At 40.2% G+C, this 21,382-nt stretch overlaps 1 protein-coding gene across 1 annotated transcript in view; it reads left to right on the top strand.

The window, feature by feature from the left end:
* INPP4B (inositol polyphosphate-4-phosphatase type II B) overlaps nt 1-21,382 on the top strand; it is a 562,110-nt gene that overhangs the window by 110,056 nt on the left and 430,672 nt on the right. The gene's annotated exons all lie outside the window — the stretch shown is intronic.

The following is a 21,382-nucleotide window of genomic DNA, read 5'->3' on the forward strand; positions in this document are numbered from 1 at the left end:
TCACGTAGGAAAGCCTGGCTTCCTTTCCCTAGCAACTATAGCCCCCTTGCAGTTTCTTCAGCCCAGGAACATGACTTGCTTTATAGCCAGGTGTAAACATTTTACACTTTAACCAAATGTCTGTGAAGCATTTTCCTGTGCCTCATCTCATTTGATCCTTACAGAAGTCCTGGAGTAGGTAGATAGGAGACTTGGTAGAATCCTATTTTCTTTTCATTAGCTGGAAAATGGAGATTTAGAAAGCTTAAAAACTTGACCTGATTGAAAGAAATAAGAAATGGTGGACCTTGAAAATGACTTCAGGTTTTCTCACTGCACAGAATATAGTCAAACACTGCTGCAGTTAAATATTTTACTGTTTGTTCTCCCTGCATGATCTACAATAATAATCTGCTTCATGTTGTTATATTCTGCTGTGCCACTGACAATTACCTGAAAGAGAAGTTGGGGTGCTTCACTGGGCTGGAAAAAGTTTAGCTAAATCAGAAAGTGGTCTAATTAAGCAAGTTTATCCTATATAATAAAAGGGTAATATGCAAATTGACTGAATGGCAGAATGACCAGTCACTCTGATGTGGAGAGTGCAGCGGCAATGGTGGGAGCCTTTCCTGCCTCTGTGGCAGTGCTAAGGATGTCTGACTGTGGGCTTAGGCCCACTTCTAATGGGGAGCGGGCCTAAGCCATCAGTTGGACACTCCACAATGGCTCCTGGACTGCGAGAGGGCGCAGGTTGGGCTGAGGGACCGCCCCCCTCCCAAGTGCACAATAATTTCGTGCATTGGGCCTCTAGTCTATATATATATATATAAAGCTCTCCTTGGCGCCAATGCATGTGTGTGTTTCGACCCATCATTGTCGATTGTGAATTTGGTTGACACTTCTATTACAGAGAAAGGGCGAATAGAAATACTAAAATATTTCTTCTAATTAATTTCCTTTCAATGTGCACAAATTCGTGCACTGGTCCTCTAGTCCCTACATAAGAATGGTTACCCATGCTTAGTGATCTGACATTTATACTAGATCACAGTTTGGGGGTCTGAGTATTTTAACTCATGATCCTGGGAAATTCTGTTGGCTGCATTTTCTTCCATTGCTTATACATCTCTCCTCTCTGTCTCCTGTTTTTCTTATAGGTTCTTAGTATATGCTTTGATCACATAAAGTAATGAAAAGCAATATACTTTGCCATTAAATCCTATAGAAAAGCTCACTAAGAATATATTGTCCAAACCTTTTTCAGTTGAGATTGATTGACAATTTTATCTAATTGGATAGAATTTTTAAGAGAAGATGAACAGAACATTATCATGTGATTAAAAGCTACTGCCAGAAACAATAAACATCACTTCCCTATTTTGTTAGAGTATTATTTTGATTTAGATGCTAATATAAAGATAAATGAATAATATAGTAATTCACTTTTACAGTTGATACCACCAGATTCTTTCTTTCTTTCTTTTTTTAATTAATGGCAACTCAATAGATTTAGGCAGTTTTTTCAGGAATAAAGTCAATGATGTTGGTGTGGGTTGGGGAAAGCTTAACAGTATCAGAGGAGGAGGAATATTGGGGTTAGAGAGAGGTGACTTTTCATTAGAAGTCATTAGAAGTCAATTCTTCAGATGTCTCTTTTTCCTGGAAATTATAAAGCATTGTACAACAAATAACAACAACACAGCTTATGCTGCTTACAACTGACATTAACATGTGTAAGATGTGATTCTAAGAAGTTTTAAAAAATTCATTATTAGTATAATAAATGATAACTGATATACTTTTAAACTAAAAGAAAGTGAAAGCTTGCCATTGTCCCTATTGTGCTTCGCTCTCTCTGACCTACCATTCTAAGAATAAGTGCACACAATGGAGTGTGCTGGGCTGCACACTGAGGTTTCATCTACTTCCTTGCTGGAAGAAAGTACTTTCATGAAAACAAGTAAAAGATATAAAGGAAAGTCATATAATAAGTAATTTTACAATAAAAGAGTGGAACTATGAGCCTACTTTTGCTTGGATATCCTTAGTGTTATCCAATTTACCCCCTGACTAGACCCCTCAACTGGCTGGTTGGCAAAGGGGTTGGTGAGTTGTGAGGCACAGGAGGGGATGGCTGTAGCCTGTAGTTTTGAAATGTTCAGAGAACTATGTAAGTAGTAGCTGATTGGTAAGACAGAGGGAGACAGGGGTTGAGTTGGCACTGCAGATGCCATGGTAAAATAGTTTAAGAAGTGAAGTGAGAAAGTTGGGTAGACACTGATGGTGTAGTTTGTACAGGAGGTGGATTTGGGGCAAGGTGGGGAAAGGGAGTATTTGTACCACAAAGTTAGGAACTGGGTCAATTATTGCCTTGCTCTGATGTTTGTATACAGCATGTCCTCGAATAACAATGACATTTTGTTATAACGTGGATGAGAGGCCATAGGAATTTAACTCTTGTTAATACCATTTTGCCTACAGTAAAATTGGTTTCTTTATATGTCATTTCGCTTAGAGTTGCAGAATGTATTGACATTAAGCAAACCTATATGTTTTGTCCCCTCGGCTAGATTTTATGCTCTTTGAGGGTGGCAGCCTCGTTGTATAATTGTCTCCTCGAGGTGGTGGACACGGTTAAGGAATGAGGTTGGTTGTTGCGGAGAATCTCAGCTGAAGTTTTCGGGTACTTTCCCATCCCCTTCAGGACTATAGTAATGGCTCATGGGCTCAGAGGCTGTCTCTGACTTATTAGAGAACATGGTACAGGGCAGAGAGGAAACAACTCATTTTAGGATCAGAGTGAACTTCAGTTCTTCTATGCTAGTGTCACCATCCGACACTCTGGGTTCTAAACACTGTCTTTCTAGACGTCTAATATCTTTCTAACCTTTTTATCCACTGAGGGCTCCTTTGACACTCGACATTTTCCTGCTTGACCTGGGGTACTTGTCTAATTCTCATAGTCCCAGCCCACTCTCCGGGAACTTGACCTGGGGCCTTATTGACAGTATCTAGGTTTTGTCTTGTTCTGTCCCTTGCAATCCAATATCCTGAAAAGAAACATTGCCTTCATTGAGTGAATGACACGTATGTGACCAGTGAGACCTATGCCTGACAATTAAGATCTGGTTGCAGTTGGCCCTGTGGATGGATAACTTAGGGCTCTGCTGGATACAGTATTATAGTTGTCTTAATAAGCATTATGTAACTGATTTAAATTCTATAGCACAGTTTATTAAATCATATGTATTGGATAGGGTCCCGCCTTTGAGGCATTAAGCTAATCACACAATGCAACATCTTATTTTTCCTTCAATCAGTTGTTTCAATCATAGACTGTACATACTATTTTAGAATAAACTGGTACTTATTTACAGATTCTTGCAGGAGGAAAGTGACAGCTGCATTATACTTGATCCCTTGCTTAAAAAAAAAAAAAGAACGTATTGAGAACTAAGACATTCAGCTCTTTTGCATGGGGAAGAAGGTTTTCAGAATTATTAAAATTTATTTCAATGTATTAATTTTTTAAAATTTATTTTTAGGGAAACAAAATATCTATTCAGTTTAGCAGAATCATCCGCTTTGAGCTTCCTGGCTAATGGAAGGCATGCTTTCAACTTTGGCAGGGCTGCTTAAGAATTAGCTTTGTGTTTGGGACTCTTTCATTTCTTGGTTCATTGCTGGACCTCAGTTTCAGAACATCATATCTTTGTGCAGTCCTGAAGGAGGGTCAGTGATTTTGATGCCTCCATAAGAGAAGATTATTCTGCCAGGTAATGCTTTGCATATTTTATGGATAAAATTTACTATTTTTACCACACAGGCATCAATACTAACACTTAAAAAAAGATGATTAAGAACATCTTCTAGGTATAATTTTTGCATATTTCTCCTCTGCTCCCTACTCACAAATACCCTATGTTAAAACTGACCAACAGTGAGAGGTAGTTTTTAATTAAGAAATTGGTTTCTTCTTAAGTTTTTGCTTCTAGTAGAGAAACAGATTTTCCTGAAGGATTTTAGCTGGTATCCCTGTGCATATAATAAAAGCAAATATATTTTTTAAGAACATTAAATAATTTAATCGAGAACATTTTGATAAATGTAACCTGAGAACATTTTTAGGTTCACTGTAAATCTTGTTGGCAAATAGAAGGAAGTGAATTATGAAATGGTGGGAGGGATGCCTCCTATTAATATTTACCTTCAATATTTCTTTATCTTGTAATATTTTTTATTTGTTTGTCACCAGTGATCTATTTAAAGTAACAACAGGGCAGGTGAGAAACCAGCCTGGCCAGTGGCTTCTGAATTAAGTCTTTAATGGGCCAGAGAAGCTGTTCCACATGCCCATTTTCTTCTCTGTGTGTTGACCCAGCATTAATCTGTCCTGAGAACACTGGGTAATTCTTCATTGATTTTTAAGTCGAAAGAGGTTGCTCAAGTTATCTGATAGATCCCTTTAATTCAGGGAAGTCAGTGAGGCCCAGAAAAGTGAAGGGTCTGCCTGCCTCTGGCGAGTGACAGAGTTGGAAATGGAGCTCACACCTCCCGGTTCTTTCCTACATTTGTTCAGGTGGAGCTTTGTCTGCTTCTGGAAGGGATGGCGTGAACAAAGGGGGCTTTGTAATCCCCAAGGTCAATAGTTTAGGGCCGTGGTCTGCGTCTCGCGAGCCACATGCGGCTCTTTGGCCCCTTGAGTGTGGCTCTTCCACAAAATACCACGGCCTGGGCGAGTCTATTTTGAAGCGGCGTTAGAAGAAGTTTAAGTTTAAACAATTTGTCTCTCAAAAGAAATTTCAATCGTTGTACCGTTGATATTTGGCTCTGTTGACTAATGAGTTTTCCGACCACTGGTTTAGGGGCTTTGTAGTTGAGAAGTGCCTACCTTTTTTCTGAATTACCTTGAGAAAGGTTGGAGAAGAGAGAACCAAAGCAGATTATTCAGGAGTCATAGGATAAACTGAGGTTATCTGTATCAGGTAACTAGAATAGTGATGTCGTTTTCTTTCCAAATCTGAATTGTCGATGGATAAACAGGTGTGATCTTATTAATGCTTTTGAGACACAAGGGGACCTGCTCTGACATTGTCTTCAATGGTCTTCCTACCTCTGCCTGACTGTAATAAATGTATACGGGGTTTGACCTTAGAAGGTACAACCTGAGTATTAATCAAGGGACATTTTTTCTAGTACCATCTGTTTTCCAAACAGGGACCTTGTGGCATATGTTGTATTATGTGGATCCTGAGAAACTAAAATTAACAACAACAACAACAACAGGCTGCCAAGTGTTTCAAAATCACATCACGTCTTGGTGTCAGAAGGCTATCATTCCCCTCTGATTGTTTTCAGTGAGGTTTTAGGGTTTGTTAGAAAGTGTGATGACAATTACAGCTAAAGATAACATTAAGATGAGAAGGAAATGAGACCCATTGGAAAGGAAGGCGCACTTGGAGCTTCATATTAAACAGATGGTTTCCCTGAGTTCTTAGTTCCGCGGAGTCCTACAGCTCAGCTGGTCAGCACAGACTGGATCGTACACGTTAGGATAACTGAGAATTATATTCAGAACTTGAAACAGCACGATGGAAAAGAGAGCTGGCTATAAACAGCTTTTGGGTATGCTTTTCTAAAAATAGGTTCCAGGGAAAAGGTCCTAAGGCTGTGGGGTCCTGGTCTGGCTGTGGGTGAGGAGGGGCTGGGGCCTCTAGACCAACTTCTGACCGCTTGCTGGGCTTTACAAAGAGGTCACCCTTCACTGTTTACTGGACTAGGAAAGGCGGTATTGGAAGCCATTTAAAAGTCTAAATTGGCTTTTTTAATGAAGCTGGAAGCGCCGGGGAGGCTCTCTTGGAGGAATGGGAGACGACCGTTTACAATTCCTTTCCTGGTCCTTTTTGCCAACTCTCCAACAGTTCCCCGCAGGAGAGCCGGGTTTCTTTCAAGATTGTTTCAATGTTAAATTGACACTAAATCAAGAGCACAGTAAGCCCCAACCTAGTCTTTTTAAGTGAAGAAAATTTCCAAGGCAGCCCAGTCTCCTGTGGGGAGCTGATGCAGAAGTGGGGAGACAGCAGGTAACACCACTGAAGATGTTGGGGATGGGAAGTCAAAATAAAAGGATTTTATGTTTATTTTAAAAGATGTCCTTCGTTCATATACCTTTTTCCTCACCACAGCCTCTTGTATTACTTGTTTTATCTGATGAATATTTTTCTCTAGTCCGCAAGAACAAAAATTACCTTTGAAGCATTGTTCTCTGTGTTGTATTTAGGCCAAGACTCTCCAGCTCACCCTTTTTCTACCTGCATGATCCCTTGTTGGCTCAAGCTCCCAGGCAGTCTCTGCGTGCTTTGCAACACACCTGAATCATATATTAACGGATCAATAAAAGACTCCTTATTATGTCCTAAAAGGGTATTAGGAATCAGGTGGTACTGATGGTGACTAGAGCTCTTATTAGCAAAATATAGCAAGGATGTCACTTTCTTCACAAATATATACAGGAAAGTGCACTATGAAAAATATTTTTAAATATACAAATGTCAATTCATTCTGTTATGGAAACGGTAGTTGCCATCTATTTATATCTATCTATCTATGCATTTTGCAAGATAAAGAAAGTTTATTTGACTTTTAAAGCTGCATGAAACCAGAACCTAGTACTTCCTTGTGAAGTTAGCTTGATAGTAAAGGAGGAGGAAATATTGTTTTCTAAAGAATTACTCAGCTGTGCATGAACATATGCATGTGTGTACGGCATAGTGTGTTTACTCACAGATGTTGGTCTCTAACAACTGTGAGGCTTCGTGATGTGAACTGTATTGTGGCCCATTCTATACCGTCAGCTTGGGCTGCTGCTTTAAGAAGTTTCTCATCGCAGATCTTGAGAATTAACAGCATTGAACAGAGAAATGTCACTAGCTCTTCAAACATTTTGCAGCCTTTTTGTTTCAGAATGACCTTGAAAACAAGAGTCTGGGTAATTCTGTTGAAGGAATCATAATTTTTTTTTTTTTTGGTTTAAATCTAACCAAATAGATGATTATGAAAAGACGGCTTGGCAATGCCTATTGAAAACACTCAACATATTTTTTGAGCAAGAGACTATAATTTCAGAAAATTGTATTCATTTCACAAATATTTATTGTCTGCCAGTGGGCTGAGGAACTTCACATGGTCCTGGGAAGTAGTCCTTCTAAGGAGTCCTTAAGGCATGGACATGTGAGTTAACTGCTGTGAGAGGGACACAAGAGAGGCCGCTGGCTTACTGAGATGGCTCTGGACGTGTAGCAGAAATCTTGTCAGGCAAGATTGTTTCTTTGAGGCAAAGAGGCACAGAGTGAAGTTTAGTCCACACTGTCCTATGGGATAGGGGTTCCACAGGACAGGGTAGAAAGGGCTGGGCAGACAGGGAAACAAGTCAGGGCCACGGCACCATTGGGATGGGAACGAGAACAGTGTCATTCTAGCTGCGTAGATTGTGCCTGATCGTGACAGGAAGAGGAATGTTTTCCATAGAACAGTGTTATGGGAAGGCATTCTAGAAAAGAGGCATAACATGTAGAGTTGTGGAGGCAAGAAATATCATAGTGTATCAGGGAACTTTACATAGCCCTGAAGTATTTCCTGTCAAAATCTTGGTCTTGCCCTAGCCAGTTTGGTTCAGTAGAAAGAGCATCAGCCTGTGAACTGAAGGGTCCCAGGTTCGATTCTGGTCAAGGGCACATGCCTAGGTTGCAGGCTCGGTCCCCAGTGTGGGATGTGCAGGAGGCAGCCGATCAGTGATACTCTCTCATCATTGATGTTTCTATCTCTCTTCCTCTCTCTCTGAAATCAATAAAAATATATTAAAAAAAACATTTAAGAAGTATTACTCTTGTCCTAACTGGTTTGGCTCAGTGGATAGAATGTCCACCTGCAGACTGAAGGGTCCCAGGTTCTATTCTGGTCAAGGGCATCTACCTTGGTTGTGGGCACATCCCCAGTAGGGAGTGTGCAGGAGGCAGCTGATTTATGTTTCTCTCATCGATGTTTCTAACTCTCTATCCCTCTCCCTTCCTCTCTGTAAAAAAAATCAATAAAATATACATTAAAAAAAATCTTGGTCTCTTTAGCATTCATAAAGAAAACAAATTATATTTCCTGCAGCAGATGTGAGATACACAAGATAAGAAAATGACCTTCAGTTCGCTACTAAAGAGGATGACTGAGTATTGATCACACAGTTCATTCTGGTGACAAAATGAATCAGGAGCCCGGCTGATGTGCTCAGTGATTGAGCACCGATGTATGAACCAGGAGGTCGTGATTCAATTCCCAGATTCCTGGTCAGGACACATGCCAGGGTTGCGGGCTGGATTCCTGGTAGGGGGCATGCAGGAGGTAGCCTATCGATGATTCTCTCTCATCATTGATGTTTATCTCTCTCTCTACCTCTCCAAAATCAATAAAAATATTTAAAAAAAGAATCAGGAAAATGTTCTGAAGACAAAATTTTCTGAAAAATCAAAGCTGTAAGATTAAGAAAAAATGATAGTCTAGAAGGGACAGGTGTCTGCAGGAGAAGGCTGAATGCAGCTTTGGTGTCTATCCATGGATGGTGGGCCATGGTAGAATGAATAAGCCAGATAGTGCTGTCAGGCAAGATTGTTTCTTTGAGGCAAAGAGGCACAGAGTGAAGTTTAGTCTAGTCTGTCCTTTGGGATAAGGGTTCCACAGGACAGGGTAGAAAGGACCGGGCAGACAGGGAAACAGGGCACGGCCAAGGCACCATTGGTATGGGAGCAAGGACAGTGTCATCTTCGTTGTGTAGGTGATGCCTGATCATGACAGGGATAAAACGTGTAGGACCTGGGGTGTGCATATGGCCATTGAGAGTCCCACAACATCCCACTCTGTTTGCAGTGTCTCAGCAAATATCATCCAAATCGTTCAGTCCCCAGGACGGTATCTTCTCTTCCTAGCAATTTCAATGCGGCAACCAACAGGCTCTGGTGTCCTCTAGGCCTCCCACTTGCTTGCGCTTCTGGCTATCCTCTCCCTGCCTGGTTTTGGCCTGTAGAACCCTCCCAGCTCTGCTATCTGGACTAGCCCAAGGCTTCTGTTTTCCCTTCAAGGGTTTTCTTGAGGAAGGAGATTGTATAAGAGAAAGAGTTAACAACCTCACTTTCCTTGCAACCCTTTTTGTTTCGAATCCTGGAAAATGTAAAGCTGAATTTGTTTCCCAGCCTCAACTCTGGAAGACCTTATGCTGTGCATTTTTATGTACAAACTGCCATCAGAGCTTCACTGGATTTTCAATAATTATTTTCTCGCTCTCAATTTTTTTCATTGGTTAATTTTATGCTTTGGCATCCTAGCTATTTCAGAAAGTCCTTTGAAGCCCTTTGGAAATGAATGGAAAATTAATAAGGAAAAGTAATCAAATACTCTTTCTAATCTCATGCATACTTTGAGGCAATCCTCTCAGTGCTTCTCTGCCTTGGAGCATGTTCTTGATTCCTTGTCAGTGGGTCAATTTCACCTCTTCTCTCTGATGTTCCTTTTTAGTAACTTTCAGCACTCATAGCTTTCAATAATAATGATAAAAATCTTCCATTTTACTAGTGGCAAAATTCTATGTTTGTTCCCAGTTTTCTTAAGAATCCTGTCATGTTTCTCCCCCCACCCCCCCTGAAATCATCAGTTTCCAGTGAACAGGAAAGAAAACCTTGCCACATACTTTATTTCTTCTTCTCTAAATCCACTTTTTTTTAGTACCAAGTCTTGATCATCATCCCTTACCTCCTATAGATTGGATAATTTCTGCTGTTCAGTGTTTCTTGGGTCAGATAGCTTGCTTCCTAATTTCTATAGAGTGTAGCTAAAGGGACACATACTCTGTTCTCTGTTGAAGTTATTTTCTCTTAACAAAGTATATTGTTCTAAATTTTAAATCCCATATGGAACAGAGGAATAAACAAAGATTGTCATTTATAATTGAGGTTGTCTTTTGGGGCATGTTACATAATCTTTGAAACATTTTTTATGCTACAGGAAAATTCATAATGGCTGATAAGAATTGTCAAAGATGAACAATATTTTGAGGGTCCCTGATCTGCCCTTTTCATGAAAATGGTGTGATGAGGTTGTGCCCTGTGTTTTATTGCTATTTTGACCTCATCTGTCCTCCAGCCTTCATGATGAATCCTGACCACTGAGTGTCTGGGCAGCTCACACAGAGAGCAAACTAGACTCTGGGTCTGCCTCTCAACTTGGATTTTATTTTTTGGCTTTAACCCAAGATACAACTATATGTTGCTTATCCAAGTTGGCAGGCAAGGTTATCATAATTAGCCTTTCTCCCTACTCAACTGTTGGTGACTTTGTCATTTCCTCCCTAACTTGCCTTAACTTTTACCTTCTGTTTACTGAAAATTAGCATATTAGCCTATACCACTTAAGCGTTTAAACTTGAGCATTCTGGAGCATTCAATACATCCTTATGGTTTATCTACGGAGTGGAAACCACAGTTTCAGTGTCTTGGAAGCAGTTCCAGACTTGATTCCCACCTGATTCTAGAGTTTAGAAAAATCTGATCAACAGCTGAGGGGTTCAGTAACATTTAATGTTGAAAATAAGCCTTTTGGGATTTGTGAAGCTGTGCCTGCTATTTGTTACTCACATCAGTCATTTAGTTTCTCAAATCAAATATCTTTTTATGGCTCATATAGTGTATGCAGTTAACCTTTTGTTATTATCTAGATCAGTGGTCGGCAAACTCACTAGTCAACAGAGCCAAATATCAACAGTACAACGATTGAAATTTCTTTTGAGAGCCAAATTTTTTAAACTTAAACTTCTTCTAACGCCACTTCTTCAAAATAGACTCACCCAGGACGTGGTATTTTGTGGAAGAGCCACACTCAAGGGGCCAAAGAGCCACATGTGGCTCATGAGCTGCAGTTTGCCGACCACGGATCTAGATGATTCTTAGTCTTACACATTTAAATCAGTTATCTTGATAAATACTTTTAAATTCTATGGATAAATTTGCACATGGAAACCTATTTGATTCTAGAGAAAGTATAATTGGTGTGTAAACTTAAATATTACTTTAGCTTGGTAGGGAAACTCTTGACCATTTATATTTGTAGAAATGATTATAGGTAGAATTTCAGTGGAATGACACTATACCATATAAAAAACCACATTACAAAATTTTCACCATGGAAGTCACTAAAATATTGTTTATAAAACATTTTTCTCACCCTTGAACAGTCTTTGAAATATTATTTTCTAAGTCTGTCTACCCCAGGAAGGATTGTCCTAAAATGCAATTGGCTTTTTTTTTTATCACCCCAGCAGCCAGGAAGGATCTATAAAATGGTAACTATTCAAATGTTCTTCATGTGAAAAACTGTATATTTCCCTGTCTCAGGCAAGTAGAGGACTGTGTTGGCAGAAGTCAGCTTCTGCTTATTAAGTAATATCGCTACGGCTTGGAAAGCTGGGGAGCAGCGTATCTGAAGCTACAGCTTTGCTTTGATATACCGCTGACTATTATGCCTTTCAGAATTATGGAAGATATACTTAAGCCTGAGTCAGGGAATAATGTCAGAGAAAATAAGTGTCCACTTTTTTGGCAGCAGTTTAAAATATATTAAATTATAGAGATGTTCAAGGTCACACATATGTTCTTTGATTTATTCCCTTTTATTAATATATAACCAATGTGCATTGTTCAAACTGATCTTTGGAGGTTTGGATTATCACTCTGGCTAATTTTTTGTAGTCTTATATCAATTTAGTCCAATTACAGTTTTGCCAAATAACTAGTAATACGCAAGTGTCTTTTTTCTTTTGAAGGAGTAATGTGACCAAGGTGTATTGAATGAAATACATGTTGGCTCTTCATTTCAAGCTGAAATGGCTGTGGCTGAGCATCAAGGCTACCTCTTTACAAATAATGTCCCTGAACATTTTGGAAAATGCAGTGAAATGTTAAAGACATATACTAATTCATAATTAAATGATCAGCTTTTCTATTTTTAAGTTATCAAACTCCTATTCTACCACTCTTCTAAATTCTCAGGTCTTTCTCGGTGGTGTGGCTGTTGAGCTGTTTGAGAATTACTGGTAGAAGAGCTTTTCTATGCCTAGGTAGCCGTGGAGGTACAGGGGAAGGAATTTTCTTTTTTAACCCACACCTGTGGATATTTTTTTCCATTGATTTTCAGACAGAGTGGAAGGGAGGTGGGGGGGGGGTGGGGGAGAGAAACATTGATATGACAGAGACATCGATTTGTTGCCTCCTGCAGGCAAATCGAACCCGAAATTGAGGTCTGCAGGCCGATGCTCTAACCACTGGGAAAAACCGACCAGGGCAAGGGGAAGGAATTTTTTAGAAGACTTCACGTTATTAACTTAGACTGATCTCCAGTCTGAGACTATTGCCATACTTGTAGTTCTGCAACCAACCAATGATATGCTCTTGGACAAGTTATATGAAACTTTTTGGTATTAATATGTTGAGTTTCCACAAAGGGACAATATGTGTAATCCTTTATGGCAGAGCCATTCATGAAGGTCCAGATTACCTTCTAAGAATGTCCCATTTTGTACTGTTTCACAAAACCCACCTGAAATCTTGGCAAACCTATCTGCAGGGCAGCCCTGTTGGCCAGTGGCTACTCCCTCATTTGTAAGCATGCTAACCGCAAAGATACCAAAGAACCTTTTATTATGCATATACAGTGAAAGAGTTTTGCAATGGGCAAATTCAAGATATACCTTTCCATATTCATTTACTGCCATTTCATCTCCTTATGTACCCTGTGATGTAGCCTCCCCAAATCACGGCCAGTCTCGAAACAGTGCTGCTCTCTTCTGCCTCTCTGTGTTTGCCTGGAATGCCCACCAAGCCTATTGCTGCCTGGTATATGTATACTCAGTTTTCTTGACTCAATTTAAACACCAGCTACTCTGTGAAGTTTTGCCAAATTCCCCTCCCTTTCCTCAGCACAGATTGGCTTTGGTACATCCTTTTTAAAACCCCCCTTTATTTATACCTGTTATAATACTTAATAGATTGTATTAAGACTTGCTGGTTTGTCTACATTGTGACTCATAGATCCCCAGGTCTTCCCAGCCTGGAGAGTAAAACATAGGGTCACAATAACTTGACAAAAAGACATTTGACTGGCATATTGCCCAAAAGTTGGTTGTCATGGGTGGTCTCCTATGCACCTCTTATAATCCCGTCAGCTTCCAAGTGTAGGTAGCATTTTTCTCTTCTATAGTGTGTTCTACTGATGCCCCTTAGAAGTCACCAAAGCTCAATACACTTTTGCTTTATCTTTCCTCCTCCATGGAAGGATGGTCTCTGTGCACCAGTGTCCTCCAAAAGCCTCCCTGATGGGAAATGCCTTTCACTCCCCCTAGTCCTATGGCCTATGCCACTGTCACCAAAAAGTCCTGTTTTGTGCTTTCAGTGCGTTAGAGAGTTTTGATAAAATAACTCTTCTAGTCCCCTCCTCCTCCACCAGATACACAAGCAAAGCATAGCAGGTAAGCATCAGAGGCAGTCTGTGTATGTAATATGCAGGTACTCTATTAAAAGTGACTCAGGAGTTCAAGAGCAGGATTGCTAGAGAACCAAAATCTGAATGAGAAAAAAATTAGCTGAATTAACCTTCACTTATGTAGAAAAACAAGTTTTTTCTCAAATTTCAAGAGATAAACTCTTCAGAGAGACTTGTTATTTATCACATATCTATGTGTGCATATAGACATCCTATATAATAAAAGGCTAATATGCAAATCGACCGAATGCGGAACGACCGGTCACTATGATGCGCACTGACCATCAGGGGGCAGGTGCTCAATGCAGGAGCTGCCCCCTGGTGGTCAGTGCATTCCCACAGGGGGAGCGCTGCTCAGCCAGAAGCCCTGAGCCAGGCTCATGGCTGGTGAGCACAGCGGTGGTGGCGGAAGCCTCTCCTGCCTCCAGGGCAGCACTAAGGATGTCTGACTGCTGGCTGCTGTCAGTCGGACATCCCCTGAGGGCTCCCGGACTGCCAGAGGGTGCAGGCCAGGCTGAGGGACCCCCCAAGTGCATGAATTTTGTGCACTGGGCCTCTAGTAATACATAATCATTGAGATATGTATATTTAACAATACACCTTTTCTTGCCATCAAAAAAAGCAACAATACTTTTGTTTTTGGGTTTTCCCCCAACCCTACTGGTTGATATCTTATAGGTATCACCATTATTTTCCAGGGCTCCAGATGATAGAAAAAAACAAAACAGGCATTCATTATATCACACTGTTTGCATACAATATTTTCCATGACCCAAGCCCTCAGGCATACACACATGTTCTTATCAGTCAAGACAGTCTAAAGGCTTAAAAATTACTTCCCAGGAGCCAGTTAAGAACTAGCTCTTCTTTGGAATGTGGGGTCTGAGCACTCTGTGGGTAAGTTAGTCTTTTATCGCAGACTTCACTTTGGAGACACCCAAGCTGAAATGCTGCCTTGTGGTTGGATTTTATTTAAGGAACACAGTGAGGTTCACCCATCAGAGTAGGTGTGCTTGGAGAAAAGGCCTTGTTCCAACCTCAGAAGATTGGCAAATATTATGTGTGCATATCTATATTTTCAGCTAAGATAAAATGTTTAGAGCAGCTGGTTCTTCCCTTAAATTGGCTTTTTAATGTCCTAACTACCTACCTGTCCCAATCTCATCTGCTGAAAGCCCTTCTAATAAGCTTAAAATGATTTTAAAATTCTCACACCCACGAAGTGCCACACAACATAAGGACAGAATGAAGATTTTACAAAATGAAGTAACTGAATACAAATGCTGCAAAAATCATCATCATGCCACATGTTTAAATACTGTTCAGCATCTGGCGCTCATGTTCACAGATGTGGTTCCAGGTTTCAGTATCGAACAAAAGGTGCTGAAGGAGGTCGACAGGTAAGGAAGCAAAGAACAGCGTTTTAAAGTGGGGATGTGGAGAGTGCCCTTTTTTGTTCTTCCTTCCGCTCCAAATCATGCTGCAATGCAACTGACCTGTCCCCACCCCACTCCTATGTTGGCCCCGATGCAGACCGAGGGTTTGGCTGCATCCAGCCAGTCAGTGAGAGCAGCTATTCGTGTTGCCACACACATTTGTTTTGCACAGCAGCATGGAACCTCTCTCTCAAAGAATCTCTCTTCTGCAGTAGGAAGGGGCATTGCCAGCTTTCTTCCAACTGGGGGAAGTATCAGCATGGCTTCTTGAAAGGTGTTCAATATATAACATGTGTCGGAACTGCAGTGCTGACTTAATACTTGATGTGGGCCAGTGGCCTGATGGAAGCCAAAGACTGTCAGTGAGGGAGCCATCGATGTTGTGTGTGTGTGTGTGTGTGTGTGTGTGTGTGTGTGTGTGTGTGTGTGTTGCCATCCATGTTTTATAGATGTTACCCATGTTTTATTAAATCAGGTGTCGAGCAGTACTGATGAATTAGTCAGAACTCATTCACTTGGATTGTGCTAAATTTGAAGCCATCCAGATTACCTCCAATGCTCAGGATTCGGTCTTAAAGAAAAATTATTCTTACGTGTACTTCACAAATTCATGGTTAATTTTTTCTGATGTTTTCATTAGAGGCCTTAGCAGATATCTTTAGTCATAATGATAAATGTATAAAATTAACATTTTAAAATCGTAAACTGGCTTCAGAATAATTTTAAGAGAAATGGAAGGGCAAACAGAAAGTATATTAATAGTCACAGTGCTTATACCTGAGAAAGGTGCACTTATTGAATAATGAATTATTGATTCAATGTTGATGAGCCTGAGTTTATCTTGAAACTTCTACCTTAAACCTGGGAATAGCTGGAGTTGCACCTTTCTTTTTTTTTTTTATAAAATATATTTTATTGATTTTTTACAGAGAGGAAGGGAGAGAGATAGAGAGTTAGAAACATCAATGAGAGAAAAACATAAATCAGCTGCCTCCTGCACACCCCACCCTGGGGATGTACCTGCAACCAAGGTACGTGCCCTTGACCAGAATCGAACCTGGGACCTTTCAGTCTGCAGGCCGACACTCTATCCACTGAGCCAAACCAGTTTCGGCAGAGTTGTACCTTTCTTTACCGATTATGAACCTAGGTGAGATTGGAGCAGTTGTAGGAAATATAGGATATTGACATTTTCTTCACAAAGATGTCTGGGCATACAATTTAACTCATCCAACAACTACTTATTGCCATTTCTGTGCATGGCAAATACTAGGTGCTATTGGGAGGAAAAATCAACATTGTATAGGATGAATATATACAAAAGAATGTTGGGTAAGAAGGTAGCCCTCATATACAAGCAAGGCAATACATTTTGTTCCAAAATAAATATTTAATATGCTCACAAAATTATGAGGCTATCTTTTATGTCATGTATGGTTATTTTTTCACCAACTAAAAATCACCATAAAATTATCATTAGCTTGTTCTTCCTCATATGTCACGCACTGCATGAAAACAGTATTTTAGTATGCATTAGCATAATATTTCTACATGTTAATAAATTATCTCATCTCCCAAATCTGGTATTTTGCTTACATAACCAAAATAGTTACTCCATGATAAGGTAGTTGGTTATTTTGTCTTTATACGGTTGTGAGAGAATAAATGAAAATAATTTTTATACACTTGTACATAAAATAATTAAAAATACTGAATCTGACATACTGAATTGATCTTTTCTTATAAAGTTAGTTCATTTTCTTAATTAAGCTGTGTTATTTATTTTTGCCAATATAACTTTATCTTATTCAATAAAATAAGTCATTGATTTTGTCTTATAAATTCTTACCAAGTTTGGTTTTCATCTGGCACTGAATCCTGGTTAGTTAGATGAGGAGGTTATCCTATATAATAAAAGAGTAATATGCAAATTGACCATCACTCCAACACACAAGATGGCCGCCCCCATGTGGTCAAAGATGGCTGCCCCCATGAGGACACAAGATGGCCACCACAAGATGGCCGGCAGGGGAGGGCAGTTGTGGGCGATCAGGCCTGCAGGGGAGGGCAGTTAGGGGTGACTGGGCATGCAGGGGAGAGCAGTTGGGGGGGACCAGGCCTACAGAGGAGGGCAGTTGGGAGGTACATGGCCTGCAGAGGAGGGCAGTTAGGGGCAACCAGGCTGGCAGGGGAGGGCAGTTAGGTGTCAATCAGGCTGGCAGGGGAGTGGTTAGGGGGTGATCAGGCTGGCAGGGAGAAGCGGTAGGGGCAATCAGGCAGGCAAGCAGGCAAGCAGTTGGGAGCCAACAGTCCTGGATTGTGAGAGGGATGTCCGACTGCCCATTTAGGCCCGATCCCGGTGGGACCGGGCCTAAACTGGCAATCAGACATCCCTCAAGGGGTCCCAGGTTGGAGAGGGTGCAGGCTGGCCTGAGGGACACACACACCCTTCTCCCCCCCCACCCCCTGCACGAATTTTGTGCACTGGGCCTCTAGTTATTCTATAACTGTGATGTGTATGAGAGTGTCAGGGTAATAACCCAATTAACTAGGTGCCCAAGTTCTTTCTGTGAGGCTTGCTCTGCAAATCACCTCAGTCCTATCTTTGTGTGACATTGTCACTATCTGTTTTAGGTAGGAATTAGTGATGCTATTTTAATGAAAAAAAAATAGAATGTTATAATTATTTTATCAGTGACATAACTTAATGACTCTTAAGGATCATTATTTTCACTACATATTGTACTTTTCCAGTATTTATTTTTTATTGACATTAATGACAGACTCTTCAGAAAAGGAGATAACACCAAATTTATGTTATTTTTTAAGCAATCTGTGTTCAAGGTTACATTGGGTAGGCATATTTATAACAGGGAGCGAGAAGGAGAGAGTGAGTGAGAGAGAGAGATTTGCCAAGTAATTACATTAAATATTCTCCTACAGGGAAAAAGTGTCAAAAAAACTAGAAAAGTCATGGAAATTGATAGAATAAATTAACTTCTTGTAAAATCATTTCCACATCATTAGAACATTTGTTTTCAAATGTCAGCAGTAGATGAAATAATTTCACTACAGTTATTGCTTCCAGGATGGGGCTGAAACTGCAGAGCATTAGAACAATGGAGGGTACAGAGCCTTCCAAAGGCATCCATTAAGATGAAATTGCACACCGAGCAGAAAAAATAGTGCTCTTTATGATTGGACTTTTGAGTTGTTTCTGCATGGATTTGGAATAATTATACATGATGAAATTTTTAAAAGAATAGTAATATCTGCCAGTCGTATTTATTAAGATTGAATGCACATGGAGTATTAAAATGCCATACAATGCAATTTGTTATGTTGAATCTTAAAGAATTCCAAGACAGATTTAAAAAAGATATTAGAACAAATAGACTTTGCCTTCTGCTATAAATCTTCCCATTATTGTTTGTTTTACCCCCATCATTATTAACAATCTTCATTTCTTTAGCATTTGCAGACATCCACTTCCTTGAAAAGCCTTTTATTCTCTCTCTCTCTCTCCTCTCTCTCTCTCTCTCTCTCTCTCTCTCTCTCCCCCCTCCCTCCCTCCCCTTCTATTATCCAGATGTTTGCTTTAATGCCAAAATTAATGACACTTTTAAATTTACTCTTTCATTTTAAGCTTTAGACACCTGACCTTTTCTGCCTATTTAATCTTTTTCCTTCAGCCTTCCCCAGCAGCGCAGGGCAGGTCATTAGCAAGCACAAGCAGAGGAGAAAGAGTTGCACTTGGGTGCAGTGCCTTTTATCTCATGATTGAGTTGCATCTAGAATATCCTGATGTCTGCTTTGGTTCAGTGGGCTCTTCCATGTCTGCTAAGACACCTGTTCCTGGCATCCCAGGTTAAGGGGAATCTGTTACTCTGAATAGGATATTTTTCTTCTTTACATGACAATAGGGGTATAATGCTTGTTCTAGGAAATGATTGTAACATCAGATCTATGGCTCATTAAAAGACCATACAGAGTGTCGAATAAATGATACTAACATAAGTGTGTTTCATTTTTTTAATCTATTTATTTTTCTTCTTGTCAAAGTTTCAAATTTTTAAATTTTATGTTTTATAGTGTTTTAGGTTGCCTTATTTATTTATTTATTTATTTATTTATTTATTTATTTACTAGAGGCCCGTTGCACGACATTTGTGCACTGTGCGCGGGGGGGGGGGGGGGTGGGGGGGGTGGGGGGGTGGGGGGGGGAGGTGGGGGTGTGGTCCCTCAGCCCAGCCCGCGCCCTCTCACAGTCCAGGATCCCTCGGGGGATGTCCGCCTGCAGGCTTAGGTGGACTTTCCCAGAGGGGTCTGAGCAAGGGGTCCTTAGCACTGCCACGGAGGCGGGAGAGGCTCTTGCCACCACCGTTGCATTGTGCTCACCAGCTGTGAGCCTGGCTTCTGGGTGAGTGGCGCTCCCACTATGGGAGCACACTGATCACCAGGGGGCAGCTCCTGTGTTGAGCGTCTGCCCCCTGGTGGTCAGTGCATATAATAGTGACCAGTTGTTTGCCATTTGGTCAATTTGCATATTAGGGTTTTATTATATAGGATTTATTTTTAATAGAATATTATTAGGGAGACATTGGTTTGCAAAACCATATAGATTTCAAGTGTACAACTCAATAAAACATCATCTGCACACTGCATCGTGTGCCCATTGCCCCAAGCAAAGTCTCTTTCTGTCCCCATACCCTCTACACCCCTGTTTGCCCATCTCCACCCAGCCCCCACCCCTTTCCCTCTGGCTATCACCACACTATTATCTGTATCTATATGCTACGTATATATGTTTTTTGGCTAACCTGTTTACCTTCTTTTATCCAGCACCCTCTTCCATGACCTCTGACAACTATCAGTCTGTTCCAAGTATCCATGCCTTTGTATCTATTTTGTTCATGAAGTTATTTTGTTCATTATATTTTACATATAAAAGAAATCACATGATATTTATCTTTCTCTGACTGGCTTATTTCACTTAGCACAATACTCTCCAGGTCCCTCTATACTGTCACAAAATATTTCATTCTTTTTTTTATGACTGTGTAGTATTCCATTGTGTAAATGTGCCACAATTTTTTTTTATCTATTCATCTACTGATGGGAACTTTGACTGTTTCCAGACAATCCATTTAAAAAACGGGCAAAGTACCTGAATAGACCCTTCTCTAAAGAGGACATACAGATGGCCAGTAGGCATATGAAAAAAATGCTCAAGGTCACTAATCATAGAGAGATGCAAATTAAAATCATAATGAGATGTCACTTCACACCTGTCAGTGGCTATCTTCAATAAATCAACAAATAAAAAGCATTGGCAGGATGTGGAGAATGTATGCTGTTGGTGGGAATGTAGATTGGTGTAGGCACTGTAGAAAACGTATGGGGTTTTCTAAAAAAATTAAATTGGACCTATCTTGACTCAGCGATCCAACTTCTTGGAATATATCCTAAGAATCCAAAACACTAATTTGAGAGAATATATGCACCCCTGTGTTCACTGCAGCTTTATTGAAATAGCCATAAATGTGTGTTTTAGACTGTTTACAGGACCATGTAATTACAGTTAATATGAATATATACAGAGCAAAGTGACAGAAAAGTAGAATTTTATGAAAGCAACTGATACAACAATATCATTTGTGCATTGTATACTGACTTGAATGAAAACTCAGTCAGCCCAGTAGCCTTTCCATATAAATGTGTAGCCTTGAGGCTGGACAGGATTATTTCCTTTCGCTCCTGAGAAGGGATTTGTTCAAAAGAAAATTACCAAAGAATAGAAACCAAATGAGCCCCTAGGAAATGGACATATGGAGATGGCTGAGAGGACACTGCTAGTTAGTATTAGCAGCCCCGTTCTAGCACTGTGTTTGGTGAACTAGCACATCACTAGTAAAAATAATTACCACGAAGGTGCCTTTCCTTTTAGTGACTTTGATTCCTAAATAGCTTGCAGGTAACCTATTAAATAATGAGGCTTAAATTGCTGTTTCATGTCAAGCAAGAGTCTTTGATTCTACGATTTTCCATCTTTTTCTTTTTCATGGTTATAGAGATGAATAGGCAGCTATAAAGACAGATTCAGGCTGTTTAGCAATAGGTATTTTGCAGGAGGAACTAAATGCCTTTTTAATTTGGAAGCAAACCTAAAACAAATGATCATGTTAGTTGAAGAGCTTCCCTTGGGGGATGTGATAGGTAAGAATGAGCAATGGGATTTGGCATGGAGTAGGTAATTTTGGAATGCAGTGTAGCTAAGAAATATTTTGATTTGCTTTCCTGTTGCTTTCTTGGCTGGACTATCTGGCCCAAATTGAGGAAATCAAATTAATAGGAGTATGTGAAGTTTTAATATATTATGTTAAAATGCCATTTTA

This window comes from Eptesicus fuscus, chromosome 6, assembly GCF_027574615.1.
Source record: "Eptesicus fuscus isolate TK198812 chromosome 6, DD_ASM_mEF_20220401, whole genome shotgun sequence".
NCBI lineage: Eukaryota > Metazoa > Chordata > Mammalia > Chiroptera > Vespertilionidae > Eptesicus > Eptesicus fuscus.